At 43.6% G+C, this 14,665-nt stretch overlaps 1 protein-coding gene across 1 annotated transcript in view; it reads left to right on the top strand.

Moving 5' to 3' along the window:
- VAV3 (vav guanine nucleotide exchange factor 3) overlaps positions 1–13,030 on the top strand; it is a 258,222-nt gene extending 245,192 nt beyond the window's left edge. The window contains exon 27 of the mRNA XM_065554296.1: positions 12,972–13,030. The gene's annotated coding sequence lies outside the window, so the exon portion shown is untranslated. The remainder of the gene's footprint in view (positions 1–12,971) is intronic.
- The last annotated feature ends 1,635 nt before the right edge of the window (positions 13,031–14,665 follow it).

Here is a 14,665-nt window from a genome sequence, read left to right as displayed (position 1 = left end):
GGAAAGGTGGATGATAAACTGAGAGGCGTTGAGAGCGGCCACAACTGCAGCGATGGTTGCAGCGGGCTCCATGCTCGCAGTGCTGTGGCGTCCGCGCTGTCACTGACTAGAAAAGTGCGCAAACTGATTTCCCGCCGGCGCTTTCAGGGAGGGAGGGCGGGAGTGATGGACGGATGACGACAGTTACCCAAAAGCACCCTGGACACATTTTTTTTACCCAGAAGGCATTTGCGGCTCCACCCAGAATTCCAATGGGCAGTGGTGACTGCGGGAACTGTGGGATAGCTGCCCACAGTGCACCCACAGTGCACCGCTTCCAATGTCGACGCTTTCCCCGTTACTGTGGACTCACAAAGTCGAATTACTGTCCTTAGTGTGGACACACACGTTCGACTTTGCAATATCGATTCCAAATATTCGATTTAAGTAAAATTGAACTACTCTCGTAGTGTAGACATACCCTAACAAAAAACTTCTTTGGTGGAGTTTAGCTCTTCAGGACTTTGATTTTGAAAGACAACACATTTCAGGAGCCTCTAGCAACGTGGCTGTTGCACTCTCCCGGGAAGGTTTCCCAGAATCAACCGGGTAAAAATGTCCCTGTATTCTAAGTCATTGTAGTCCTTAAAATGTAAGAAGTACTGTTTAATTTTTCATGTAATTAGTAGTGAAATTAGAAGTGCATGTATCTTATTAACTCTGTTTCCTAAACCTCCAGGAAAAAATCCGAGTCAGTGTGGACCCGACCTAAACCAGGCTGGCCAGCACTGTCTATGATTTGGGTGGCATGTGATAAATGAAAGGGCGGGGGGGAGAGCTCCCTTTTATGGACACCCAGCCAGCCAGTCAACTATAAAGTCCCTCTTGGTGGTTGCTTGCTTTACTTGTAAAGGGTTAAAAAGTCCCCCAGGTAAAGAAAAGGGAGTGGGCACCTGACCAAAAGAGCCAATAGAAAGGCTAGAACTTTTTTAAATGGGGAAAAAAGCTTTCCCTTTGTGTCTCTGTTGTTCTCTCTGGGCTGAAGAAACGGGAGCAGCTGGAATGCTGTGTAAAGTTTGGACCAGGTATGAAAATCCACCATCCATACCTAGAAGAATTCACTGGGACAGGGAACGTTTAGTTAGACGCAATTAGGGTTATTTCTTTTACTTTCTGTAAGGCTTGTGGACTCCTCTGTGCTTAACCCCAGGTGCTTTTGTTTGCATATCACCTTTAAGCTGAACTCCCAAGAAAGCTATTTTGTGTGCTTAATTTTTGGAATTGCTCTTTTAAAATCTAGCAAAAGCTTAAGTTCCAGATGTATTTTCTTTCTTTTTGTTTTTAATAAAATTTACCTTTTTTAAGGACAGGATTGGATTTTTGGTGTCCCAAGAGGTTTGTGCACATGTTGTTTAATTAGCTGGGGGGCAACAGCTAATTTCCTTTGTTTTCTTTCTCAGCTCTTCCTAGGGTGACCAGACGTCCCAATTTTATCGGGACTGTCCCGATATTTGCTTATTTGTCCCGTGTCCCAACCTACCTTCGGTTGGGATGCGAATTGTCCCGATATTTTGCTTCTGCTCACAGGCAGAGCGGAGCCCGGAGGAGGCTCACGTACCCCCCCCACCCGACTCCGCCCCCTCCTTCCACATTGGATCCTCCCCAAATCCCTGCCCTGGCCCCGCCTCTTCCCCATGCACGCCGCATTCCTCCTCCTCCCGTCTCCCTCCCAGGCTTATGCTGATCAGCTGCATGGCGGCGCAAATGCTGAAGAGAGGGGGGAGATGGAGATGGAGATGGAGTGGAGGCATGCTGGTGCGGGGGGGGGGGGGGGGTAGGGCGTGGAGCCCTGGCGGCCGTTTTTTTGTTTTTGCTCCGCTGCCGGCTTCTTTTTTTTTTTTTTTTTACCTTTCCCCCCCCGACCCCCCTGCATCCGGATATTTCACCTGTGTGATCTGGTCACCCTAGCTCTTCCCCAAAGGAAGGAATTCTGAAGTGCACCTTCCTGAGTTTCAAAAAAGGGGTTTTGCATTTGGGTGGTGGCAGCATTTACCAAGCCAAGGTCAGAGAGAAGCTGTAACCTTGGGAGTTTAAAACAAGCCTGGAGTGGCCAGTATTAATTTTTAAAACCCTTGTGGGCCCCCACCTTCTGCACTCGAAGTGCCAGAGTGGGGAATCGGCCTTGACAATATTCTTGAACATTTTACTGCCATTGGCCCTGGAGCCAGTCAGTATTATTATTATTTGTATTGTGCTAGTGTCTAGAGCCCCAGCCCCATTTTGCCAGGTCCTGTATAAAAACAACTCTTTCCTCCTCCTACCTGCTTTCACAGACTTTTCTGTCTTCCACCTTCCTGGCTGTATGTGAATCTTCCCCTTTTGCTTCTCTAGCCCATTTCCCCTTTCCTCCATTAGTCGTATGTAACATTTATATCCAGAGACCCCAGTCATGAGCTGGGCACCATACAAACACTTGGAGCTTATCTAAATGGAGAGTTAGTGCACAGCAAGGTAAGGTGTCAATCTACAGCACACTTGCCTGCTGCACACTAACTGGCTCTGGCGACCCTGTCTACTGCACACTAAAAGTTCCCTAGTGCATTTTGATCTATTCCTGTCAAGAAGCAGAAGGGAACTTTTAGTGCATGGTAGCTGGTCTACATGGCCAATAAATGCATGGCAGGCTAGTCACAAAGGGCTTATCTATACAAAGAGTTAGTGTGCAGCAACCTGGAGTGTAAATCTTACAAGGCTGCCTTGTAGATTTACACTCCAGCTTGGTGCACACTAACTCTTTGTATAGATAAGCCCTTTGTAAAAGAGAGTTCTTGCCAATCGAGCTTACATCCTGCTTCCCTGTTTCTCTCTCCTTTCTTTCTCCTCCCTCCATTGCTCTGTTCCTCCCCATTACTTAAGATAAACTGTGTAGGGCCAAAGGGAAAGATTTCTCCTAAGAAGGAAATGTAGAACTATTGTTAAATGTAAGAGAAGGATAAATACATTTTAAAGTGAATCAAGATCTCTGAGAGCCTGGCATGAGATCTACAGTGTCTGGTATTGCAGGTCAAGCAGTAACCATGAACTCTAACGAGGGTAACACATAAGGCTAGATTATGTGTCGAGGGCACCCAGCCCACAGTAACAAGCAGCACGTAACTGAGCTATCTCAGGGTACGTCTATACCCGCTGGTTCGGCAGCAAGCAATCGATCTTCTGGGATCAATTTATTGCGTCTTGTCTAGACGCGATAAATCGATCCCGGAAGTGCTTGCCGTCGACGCCGGTAATCCTGCAGAGTAGGCAGAGTCGACTGGGGAGCCTGCCTGCTGCGTGTGGACCCGCAGTAAGTACCTTTAAGTTCGAACTAAGATACTTTGACTTCAGCTACGTTATTCACGTAGCTGAAGTTGCGTATCTTAGTTCGAACTGGGGGCTTAGTGTGGACCAGCCCTCAGGAGCAGTGCAGAGCAGAAACTGTGACCCAGGATGCCATGATCCTTTCCCATCATCACTTTGCTCTAGGCAGGTAGTAATGTGCCACTCATCTATCCCATGGGAATTGGGGGTGGGAGGACAGAGACAATACTCTGTCTATTCCTTAGCTGCCTTCTTCAGGAGGCTGGAGTGTAAGTGGGTGTGCATCTCCCCTTATGCCCTAAGTTCCAGGTAGTAAGCACAAGCGAGTTAAGGGTTTTTTACTCTCCTGTGCAGGCATGCACTCTGTTTCAGAATTTCACTCATGGATTTCTGAATGCCTTACATAATTGCTTTCCGTAAGTAAGCTGTAGATTCACTAGACCAGGAAAGGCTCTCAAGTTAAGGGATTAAACTTTTTGAAATTGTATGGTTTTTGTAGTGTTTCATTCACTGACTATCTCTCGGGTTCAATTCAAGTTAGATAAAACCGAAGTGTTCTGTGTGAGGGAATGCTAAGTGTACTGTATTTAGGAGAGGAGTGGTAATACCTCTCAGGGTGAAGGTAATAAAACCCAGCTGAGTAGGCCCAACTCCGAAATTGTATTGGCTCAGCCAGGTTGGCTCTGGAAAAAGGGCACTTAGATTGTAAGGGGCAATTGCACTTCAATCCTTTACTAATAATGTTCATCCTTATTGTTGGGGAGAACCTTTGTTATAACTCAGCACACCAAGTAGACTTCCAAGGATAATTCTAGGAAGATGATGGAATTTTCATCTTTAGTGTTTGCGATGTAACAAACCTTTAAGTATTACTAAAATTAAATTAAATCATAAGTATAGTGAGAGTAGGTGAAGAAAAGAATGATAATATAAAAAGAGAATCACTGACAAATGTTACCTATATGAACCTATAGGGCCAGATTCTGATCTCACACTGGTGTTAATCTGGAGTAAATTCATGGACTCAAAAGAGTTTATCCATGGCATACCTGAGATCAGAATCTGGCCTATACTAAGTATTATTATCATAAAATACTTTACCATAAATATTTAAACAAGTAAAAAGCTATGGTTAATTCTGTATGAGATATGAAAGTAGATCTTTCTATTGACTGACTATCCCTAGAATTATTAACATAAATTAATATTCAAACTTATGGGATCGTCTTTTCTGCATTCTTAATGTGTATACATAACTACAGTGGCTTATCTAGCAGACACAAATGAATTTTTTCTTGATTTTTGGACTTGTCCTGAATATATTGTAGTTATCAGTGAAATGAATCAATAATTACAGAAAACAGCTGTACTACAAATAAGGTGCATCCAGTCAGTATGACACTAATAAAACTAGATATTTTCTCTTTCTGCCTCTTCATCAGTGTTACACTGTGAACATCAAGAAGCTTTATTTGAATGTCACTAGAAGAACAGTTTTAATTACCAGTAGAATTCATCAAAACATTTAGTGGAGAAGTGACATTAAGTAATAATTAATAGACTGTGTGATATGGCTGTTGTGTAAAATGACAATGATTAACCTGTGACATAACAGAATGTGACTGCTTCCCATGCAAGCACCAGTTATTCTACAATGTAGCTATGTCTAGGCTGGCCCGTGCCACTAGACCTCTGCCTATCTCTATACACAAAAGGAAATTGGGTTAAAAAAACAAAATTTGTTATCTTGACTAGCAATCTAGAATTTTGGGTCAATTACTTGTCACCTTAAAGGGTGATGCCTGGGCTTATTTGTAGCCACTAACAGTAATTGCTCTGCTTATTACTACTCTGGTTGCTTATTACAGAGTAGGTGCTGATGCTAGTATATATATATTTTTTCTCCCCATTGGGTAACTGTTTCTTGCTGTGTATATGCTTGAGAACATATCTTGGCCGAAGTCTTAGCTCTCTGAATGCCCAGATAAAAGCATTGTACAGAAGAAGGATAAACTCTAGATTGATCTGAAGTGAACTGATCTCAAATGCACAGTATTAGCAGCCTTATTTTACAAATAGGGAAATTGAGGTAGAGGTTAAAGGCCCAAACCAATAGATTGCTGAGTGCCCTCAACTCCCATTGACTTCAGTTGGGGCTGAGGGTGCTCTCCACTTTCCAGGACTTTAAGAACACTGCATGTTCTAGTCTGTTAAGATCTGTTAAGATCCTGTCCAAATGACAAGTGAATTGTTCAATATGTTGGCTGTTGTGTAGATTAACCCCAGTTGCTTTGGCAAGTGTTTCCTTTCCTGGTCATAGTTGAGCACATTGTACCTATTGGGATCCAGGAAGTGGGCGGGCATAAGCCCATCCACTGCTAAAGGACCCCCCCCCCCTTAGCCTAAGGGGAGGATCTACAAGACCTGGAAACCAACTAAGTTCGGGGCACATTGTAGAAGGGCAAACTTCTTCCTCTATGGAAAACTGCTTGTGATCAGAGAGTGCTGTAGATGGCTGGTTAGTAAGTGTTGACATACATCTGAGGGAGAGAGCTGTAGTTCCCTGGGGCATTAATGATTGTATAGTCTCAAAATACTATAGCTTCCATTTTTTGTGTCATTTACTTTACTGTATGGTGTTTAGAACTATATTACAGCATGACAGGATGTGCCTGGCCTTGGCAGCTCCCTACTGGAGGCCACATGGTCTCCCCTAGAAAGGAGCAGTGAAGGTCTGCTTCCAATCCTGTCATGGGCCTTAGCAGGTCAGTTCCAGGCTGGAAACCAGAAGTGTACTCTCTGGCCAAAGGAGCTCAACAACTAGCCAGAGGATATCGCTGGTTGAATTTACATAATTGGGATTGCTGAAAGAGAAGAGCCTGAGTATGTTGGCCCTGAGATAGGACTGGAGATAAAAGGGCCAGCAAGAAGAGGCTGAGGGAAAGTGCAGTGAAGGATTGAGGTAAGCAGTATGTGGCTGAGGTGTATAGGGTCCCTGGGTTGGAATTGGAGTAGTGGGCAGGCCCAGGTTCCCCTACCAGCCATAAGTAAATGGGGCATAAACCCCACAAAGGAGAAAGGATTGAGCCCCCAAAAAGGGCTGTATTTAAAGGGACTCAGAGCTAGGCTTGAAGGCCCTAGTAAGGGCAAATAAATAGTTTTGTTATTTGGACTTGTGACTCAGTCCCACTAAGACCCCCTAAGGTCATCTGGCAGCCTGCAGGGGGTGCCAGGGTTGAGAAAAGGACTGTGGTACCACACTCAGCCACTAGGAGGCACTCAAGAGTGAGTGCTCCTATCACATGGGGCAGTCCAGAGACATATCATTCTAATAAAATTATACAAGCCCCGTTCTTCTGCTTACATTTCTCACTAATAATTTCATGTTTGATTTCTATATTTTACTTAGCTGGATAAGTGGTACATTTTAACATTTTGGTGTTGAAATCAAAATTATTCTTTGTCAGAACCCAGCCATTCTTCTTGTCAAAAAGACATATGATGCATTAGCTTAAGGGCGATTGCTAATAACTACATAAGTGACATTTGGCTATATAGAATGGGCAAGGCTACATATATCTTTGTCAAGCTATCAAGATTTGCATACACTGCAGTTCGTGCTGTTTAAGAGAGCTGCTGAACTAATGCAAAACAAAACAAAACAAATTCAGGTTTGGCCTTTATACCATTTCATTGCAATTAACATCTGCTCTCTCCCAGGTTCACAAAATATACCTTTTTTTCGTGTTTGTGTTTATAATTGAGCAAGCAAAATGATCTTGCTGCAGTTGGAGTGAAGAAAGCCATTTGATTGCCATGTATTCTAAGGAGGCACTGGTGAAGAGAAAGGTTTCTGTTTGTTTGGGGGTTTTCTCATTGAGAGAAATGCAGCAAAGTGTTTTTTTTGGGGGGGAGGGTTGCATTGGATTAAGTAGCATAAGATTTCCTATATGCTACATTTTACTGCACCCTTCTAATGTGTTTGATGTAATACTCACTTCCACTTGTCACCTCTCAAAGACATAAAATAACAAAGATGGTTTATCGTTGTTCAACACCACAAGACATCTTGTGTCTTGTTTCATCACTAGTGGACAAAAGGCCACATTTCTAAAGGTATTTAGATGCTTCTGAAAAATCCCACTTGGTGCCTATATGCATTTTTAGATGTCTAAATACCTTTAAAATTCAGACCATAGGAGTATAAGCAAAACAGGACAAACACTGCTCTCATTCACAGTGACTCCGGTGGGAGCTTGTAGCAGTGTAACAGAAGAATTTGGCCCTAAAACTGTATGATGTAAGCAGAGCAAAAATATGGTAAAATATTTTTTCCTATTAATACAAACAGTTTCACAGCATAGTTAAAGGTTAAAAACCTAGAACCAGATCCTCATAGGGTATAAATTGGCATAGCTCCATTTATTTACACCAGGTTAGGATCTAGCTCAGTACACTTAGGGTGAAATTCTGGCCGCATTGAAGTCAAACTTCAGTAAGACCAGAATTTTATACTTAAACTCCAAATGTCCATGTCTATTAATTTACATTTAATTATTGAAAGTGAAAGAATGTTACCATGTCACTTACCTGTTTTCTTTTGCACCGTTTGCCCTCTTTCACTTCAATGAACCTGGACAAAGAAAACAACTGGTCAGTTTTCTTATCTTTCTGGTCTGCTTCACTGTTACTCTGGCTCTCATGCACCTGCACGGTGCTACATTGCTTGGGCTGCAAATACCCCAGGAGAATGTTTAACCTCTAAAATTTAGTGACATGTCACGCCCATGAAAGCATTTCGGTTAAATGGCACCACTGTTGTACCAGATTGCTTGGGCAGGTCCTGAGAACAACTTCCTCTTCCCCAGGAGATTCTCATGCGGTGCTCACCAACCAATAGCACTGGGGCTGGCAGCTGGGACCGGGGCCGGCAGCTGGGACCTGGGACCGGAGGCAGAGCCCCCAAGCATGGAACTGGTGGCCAGGACTCTGTGTGGGTGGGTGGGGGCTGGTGGCCGGGATCCCATGCAAAACCTGGGGGTGCTGCAGCACCCCCCACACTCTTAGTTCCCATGCCTATGCACCAGTGGGGTTCCCTCGCTGGCCACTGGCAGTGTGCTCAGACACAAACCATGCTCTCCCTGCACCCTTTACCCCACTGTGCTGCTCTTCTCTAGCCTCTCCTGCCCCTTAGTATGGCAAGTTAGCCATGATACTGTGACTAGGTAGGCCAGCCACTCTCTCGCCCTTACCACGGTACTAGTGGCACTGTCCAGTAAGACCCTCTTCCTTTCTCTAGGCTAGGGGGCGTCCCTTCAGCTATTCTCCCTGGTGGCCCACTCCACCATCTGCCAAACCCACATTCTTTGCTATGCAGCTGCTGTAATTTTGTTGCTCTATCACCTTACTCATCCCACCAACACCACTCTACTATCGTTATTGCTGTTTGGTGATGGGAATCATGCCCCCTGATTTGTCTGTCAAACCTTATGTAATAATCTAGCTAAGGTCGCCCCTGGGCATTTAAACTTTGCCCTTCACTGTGGTTACTGCTGACCAGCAGCCCAGGCTGTCTCTCCTGCTTGTGTTTGATGGCTCTACTCTTTTTTGGTAGACCCCACGGGTGGGCAACAAGAGCTCTGGCTGAGTATTGCTGTCTGTAATAGGGTGGTCTGCCCCTTTAAGGGCCAGAGGGCTGAGGCCAGCCAGCCAGCCAGCCTTGTTTACTAATGAGATGTAGCTGAGAAGAGAATAGGTGCTCCCTATAATGAGCTGCAGGTGGGGTCTCAGTTGATTGAGGGGGGAAGGGTGTGGCCTGCCAGAGGGTCCTGGTAAGGGAAGCAGTAGAAAGGTGCTGGGGAAAAGAGCTCTGGGAGCAGGAAAGCTTAGGAGCAGAGTATGGGGGAAGAATCCAGGATGTAGTAGGAGGAGGATAAGCTCAGGGGAATGGACACTGATTGCACAGGACTTTCATTTTGCTCCAGGACAGGTGGGTACTGTTTGTCTGACTCCTTTGTTTGGGGTCTATTAAGAGCCCCTGGGGGAAGCCCAGGGGCCATCCACTCTGAAGGATGAGTGGGCTAGAAGAAGAGCTTGGATTGGCAGAAAATGACAGAGCCAAGTAAGAACTTTTGAGTTATGATATTGGACTTTATTTTAGGTTATTTTGAAGTCTCTATGTTAACAAATAAGCCTACAAGAAAGGGTAGCTTTAGCCTATGGCGTGTTGGTCTGACGCAAGGGTTCTCAACCTTTCTTTCTGAGCCCCTCCCGCAATATGCTATAAAAACTCTGGGGCCCAGCAGTGCCACAACAACTGTTTTTCTGTATATCCAATAGATTAAAAACCAGGGTCTGTGTTAGGGGGTAGCAAGCAGGGCAATTGCCTGGGGCCCTATGCCACTTGGGGCCCTTCAAAGCAAAGTTGCTCAGGCTTTGACTACACCCCCAGGCAACGGGGCTCAGGCTTCGGCTTTCTGCCCTGGGCCCTAGCAAGTCTAACGCTGGCCCTGCTCTCTAGTTTATTTTGGCCGACTCCCTGAAACCTGCTCTGGGCCCCCAGGCTCCTGGTTGAGAACCATTGGTCTGAGGGACTTTTGACAGGGGGAGCTGAGGCTGGGGACCTGTGGGGCATGTTCCTGCAATGGAGGGGGTATCTCAGGTAACACTGTCCCATATGAGTTCCTTCCAGCTCCACCTGTTATGCTTCTATACACAAAAACACACTAGCCTATAAATAGTTTCCTTTTGGATAAAGGAAAACAAGAAAGAACTAAAGTAAATTCTTCATGAAAGAGACCGTGTGTCTCATGTAGTAGGTTGCAACAACTCTGAGAATTAAATGGCTGTTGTTTCTACAGACGTGATAGCTCCTACAAATATAAAGGTGCATAACAGTTACATGCCCCTTTTTTTCCAGAACTACAAGGAGAGATCAGGGGGCTAGCAGTAGGGACAAATCTTCCTTTCAGCCCCTCTTGGGCCTTGTAGTCTCTGTCATCAGCAGCTGGCCACCGAACACTTAAATCCAAGCAAAACATACATAACAAAATGCTTTTAGTACAAATACAAAGTCATGACAACACTTCTATGAAGACTTTTGCTTTATTTTAAAATGATGAACAAGAGCTAACTTGGAGTAAATTAGCTAGCATTGTCCCTTTAAAGGCCAACAGCCTGATTCTCAATTGGTGTACACACTGGTGTAGTTTCACAGAAGTCAAAAATGCAGATTTTTCCAGTTTACGCTAGCTGAGGCTCTGGCCCCAATATTGTGTGTAGTCAGTAATATTTCAGGTTATTCAGGATGCTAATGAGATGCAGCTTTGTAGTTGCCATTTCTTGAACTTTATGCTCATTACTAACATAAAACTAACAAACCCACCTGTGGTTCTAATTTGAATGTTGCAATTATTTTTAAAAAATCTTTTCCATGCGGGCCTAATTTTAAAAAAAATGAAAAGGGGAGCTGGCCAGTTGATGAGCTGCAAAGCCTTATGGTGCCAGCTGGAATGCCAAGGGAATGCAAGTGAACCTGAAATCATTGGCTGGGGCTTGGTGGAAGAACAGGTGCATTCGCTAACTGATGCCCTTGCTCTCCAGCAACCTTATCCCGCTCCCTCTAAAGACAATGAGCGTTTTGCTGTTAACTTCAATGGGAACAGGAGCAGGCCCCGGGGAGAAGTGCAGTTGGATCTGTCATGTAGCAATCTCCAGCTAGCAGATCCATTAACCAGCTTTGGTGTTGACTTCAGAAGTAACAGCTGCTCACTCTCTTGGCTGGAGAAAAAGACTTGGGGAGATCTGAATAAATGTGGGAACATCTGGTATGGAAAGAAATCAAACCGCATAAATTATTTTCACTGTGTTATTGCTTAATTGTTCTTTGCTATGCCAAAAAGGAGAAGTCGCAGCGAGCGTCAAACCTCTTCAGGCAGTGCTCCAAATCTTCCCAGTCTGAGCCCCTCTCTCCCTTGCACCCCCCACAAGATTAAATGTATTTTTCTTTAAATTGAATCAATAGTCCTCTCTTTGGGAAAAGCAACACAAGCTACTCATCACTGGGTTCCTCCTACCCCCAACTGTTCGTATGTTTGTAGTCAAGAAAACTATTTTTCATTAGCTATTTATCATCCTGTCTGAGAGGGATTTTTTTTAAACTCCACTGCACTAAAGCACTGCATGTTCTAGTCTTGTTGCAGAGAGCAATTCAGTCCCTATGGCAAAAATCAAGGCAATATTAAAAGTCACAATTTCAAAGGAAAACTTTCAGATGCTTTGGCCATTTACATCTCACATTAGATAAATAATAGTTTTGAATGTATGTGATCAATTTTTAGGATTTCAGAATATTACCTGAAATACTTTAGAAAGACAAGGAGAATGAGGCAATATCAGAGACAAGCTTTCTCACCAATAAAAGATCCAATACTCATCCATCTTGTCTCTCTAATATTCTGGGACTGACATAGCTACAACAACACTGCATAGTGAAATAGTTTAGTTAACCAAAATCCCAGATTATTTGTAATGCATTTTGTCTTTAAAATTATGTATCAACTTGTCCCATTAACACACAAAACTGAGACCAATACCACATTTAATTAGATGAAATAATTGCATCTTGCAGTGCTCCAGAGCTATTTTGTTTTTGTGTAAATTATAATGCAGTCATTAGCATGCTCATGTGCATCAATGACAGTGTACAGATGCTTGGTTTGCAGAATGTTATGTTCTTTGTGGCCACAAGATGTCAGGCTAAACTGAGTGTGGGAGAATGTTTTACCTATAGAATTTAGGTGTTTATTAAATTATGACAATTGAATAACTAGAGCTGGGCTTTTTAAATAAGCCAAAAGTTAGGTTCCCAACTTCTATGAAGTTCAATGAGATTTGGGCACCTAACTCAGTTAAGATGCTTTGAAAATCCTACATCTTGTGGCTGTTGAAACTGTTCTGCAGAAAAACCCCGTGTAGCGGGGTTAAAAGTAAAGTATAAAGTTAAGTTACATGTACTAGCCACAGGCAGACACAGGTTGGGATTTTCAAATGGTCACGTTGGGAGCAGAATTAGGCCAGCAGTGAGTGATTTTGCAAATCTCACCCATACATGCTAGATGTTGCCCAGAAGATATTTTAAACTGTAAACAACACTATTACACATACCTGTTCACAAATTTACTGAAGTCATTCTACATTGCTTTGATTATACATTACCTTCAGCAACCAGAAATGCTGTTTTATATTATACTTATGTTAGGGTGACCAGGCCAGACACCAGACCAGACACCCCAATATTAGGGGATTTGTCTTATATAGACAACTGTACCACCTCTTTCCCCCCACCCCCCCCCCCACCCCCCAAAAAGAAATGCCCTGATTTTTCACACTTGCTGTCTGGTTAGCCTAACTTCTGAAAGCTGCTCCAGAGTTCTGTGAGCAGGAAGGTTTATTAACATATCAACTACCTTAGCTGATCTAAGAGGCTGTGATGTGCTGCCAAATTTTAACAAGGGGCTCCTCCAAAAATTTTCCACATCACTCAGTGATACTTGTGACATTTTCTGGGTAAAACACACTCCTCTCCCTCTCCACCCTGAATATACTCATCAATTCCATGTTCTTTTCTTATGCAGATTCACTGATCCTTCCACCTACCCCTGTCCAAGCATCTGTTGTTTCATCGTGCGTCTCCCTCCTGAGCAGGCATGCAGATGGGTGAGTTGTCCTTCCTGTGCCTTCTGGCTGCAGTGGTGGGAAACAAGTTGTCCTGCAGACTCCCATTGTTGGGCAATTAGGCAGGTATGGAGTCAGCCCATTCTAGTGGTTGGGTGACTACGCTACATAGCATAAGCTATGCTCCTCTGTCTGAGTTACCGAGCTAGGATGCTGAGTACTGTCCAGTGTTCCTCAGTACAGCATCACTTTTGTGTTTACTACACCTGAGTCCTGTCTCTTTTTCATTGCGGGAGACACTGCAGATAAAAGGCTGATTCTGTTAACAAAGGGCACTTGGGAGACCTCCTGGTGCTCCATGGTAAGGAGCAGGGTGAAAAAGTCCTTTAGACAAGAAAAGTGCACAAAAGAGAAGATTGGTTAGGTTAAAAAGCAATGTGCTAGCAAAAATACCTTGCGAATGAGTGGATGGATAGAGATTCAGTTATTCTCTGTGTATGTTTGTGTAATGCATATAAATAATATTTCATAGAGGTGTGAATATTTGTAAGTCACTTAGAGATCTTCAAATGGCAGACAGTCCAAAGTATTGATGGGTTTGTAAAAATGCACACATATAATATATTAATATGTATGTATTATTTGTGAAGGTCTTTACTCTGTCCTCATTTTAGTTCCCCTTAAAAGGTGATTTCTGCCCTGCTGTCAGTAGTGAATCTAATTAACTGGTATTAAAATATTGCTGTTCACTATGCCTCTGGCCATAACTTTTGTCCACCTGCCTCTCTGTCCTGAGTTTGTGCACAGGAACCATTCCTTCCTATATGTCTGCAAAATTCCTAGCACATTGTGAGCACTTATATACAAACATAGTGGGAGACCCATAGAAAGGTAACGTGTTAAGGTTTTTTTTTTTTTAAATATGTTCACAGTAGCATAGATCCTGAATAGAAGTGGAATGGTAATGGGATCCAGAGCATTTGATAGGTCATCAAATCAAATCCAGTGCAAGGTAGTAGTGACTGAAACTTGATACTGGCTGTTTGGTGGCACGCATGAAATTAATTCAGTGCTCAGAGTCCATTTCCCACTGGCAGGCGTTCATGTCAAAAACACCAACATTTGGTACTAATTGACTTGGTGACAGTCTGTTTGGGGTGTTTGTCTCCTAGATCCTGACATTTCTATAATCTTCCTGTATGTCTCTTTCCTCTAGTTCTGTGAGAGTACAGACAGACCATTCTGGGTAGCCATTAACTGGCCAGATAGGTGCCACCACCTTGTAATGCTGTGACTATTGTTACCTCCTCATGGATCTGCTGTGAGCCAGACTTCCTGTTGACATGGAAATTGGCTCCCATGTTTGCAGTCTCAGCAGAGATATTGAGAGCTTGAATGGAAATGCAGAGAGAACTATCTGTTCTGTACAGCAGCTTTCCTTTTACTGCTCTGGGCTTAAACACCTTAGTAAAGTAGTGGTAGCAGGAAGGAAAACATGTGAGTTACTCATTCTAGGTGTGTGTGTATATATAGTAAAAGTTCATCTCCAAGGCTGTTTGCTTGTGGAAGGTCCCATAATGTATCACTTAGAAAAGGTAAAACAGGAAATAAATTCCAGCCTCCAACTGAGTGATATAAGTGATCATGTGAATTT

The sequence above is a fragment of the Chrysemys picta genome, chromosome 8 (assembly GCF_011386835.1).
Source record: "Chrysemys picta bellii isolate R12L10 chromosome 8, ASM1138683v2, whole genome shotgun sequence".
Taxonomy (NCBI): Eukaryota; Metazoa; Chordata; order Testudines; family Emydidae; genus Chrysemys; species Chrysemys picta.
Note: the sequence above shows the minus strand (reverse complement) of the source record. Positions and strands in the feature narration are given on the sequence as shown.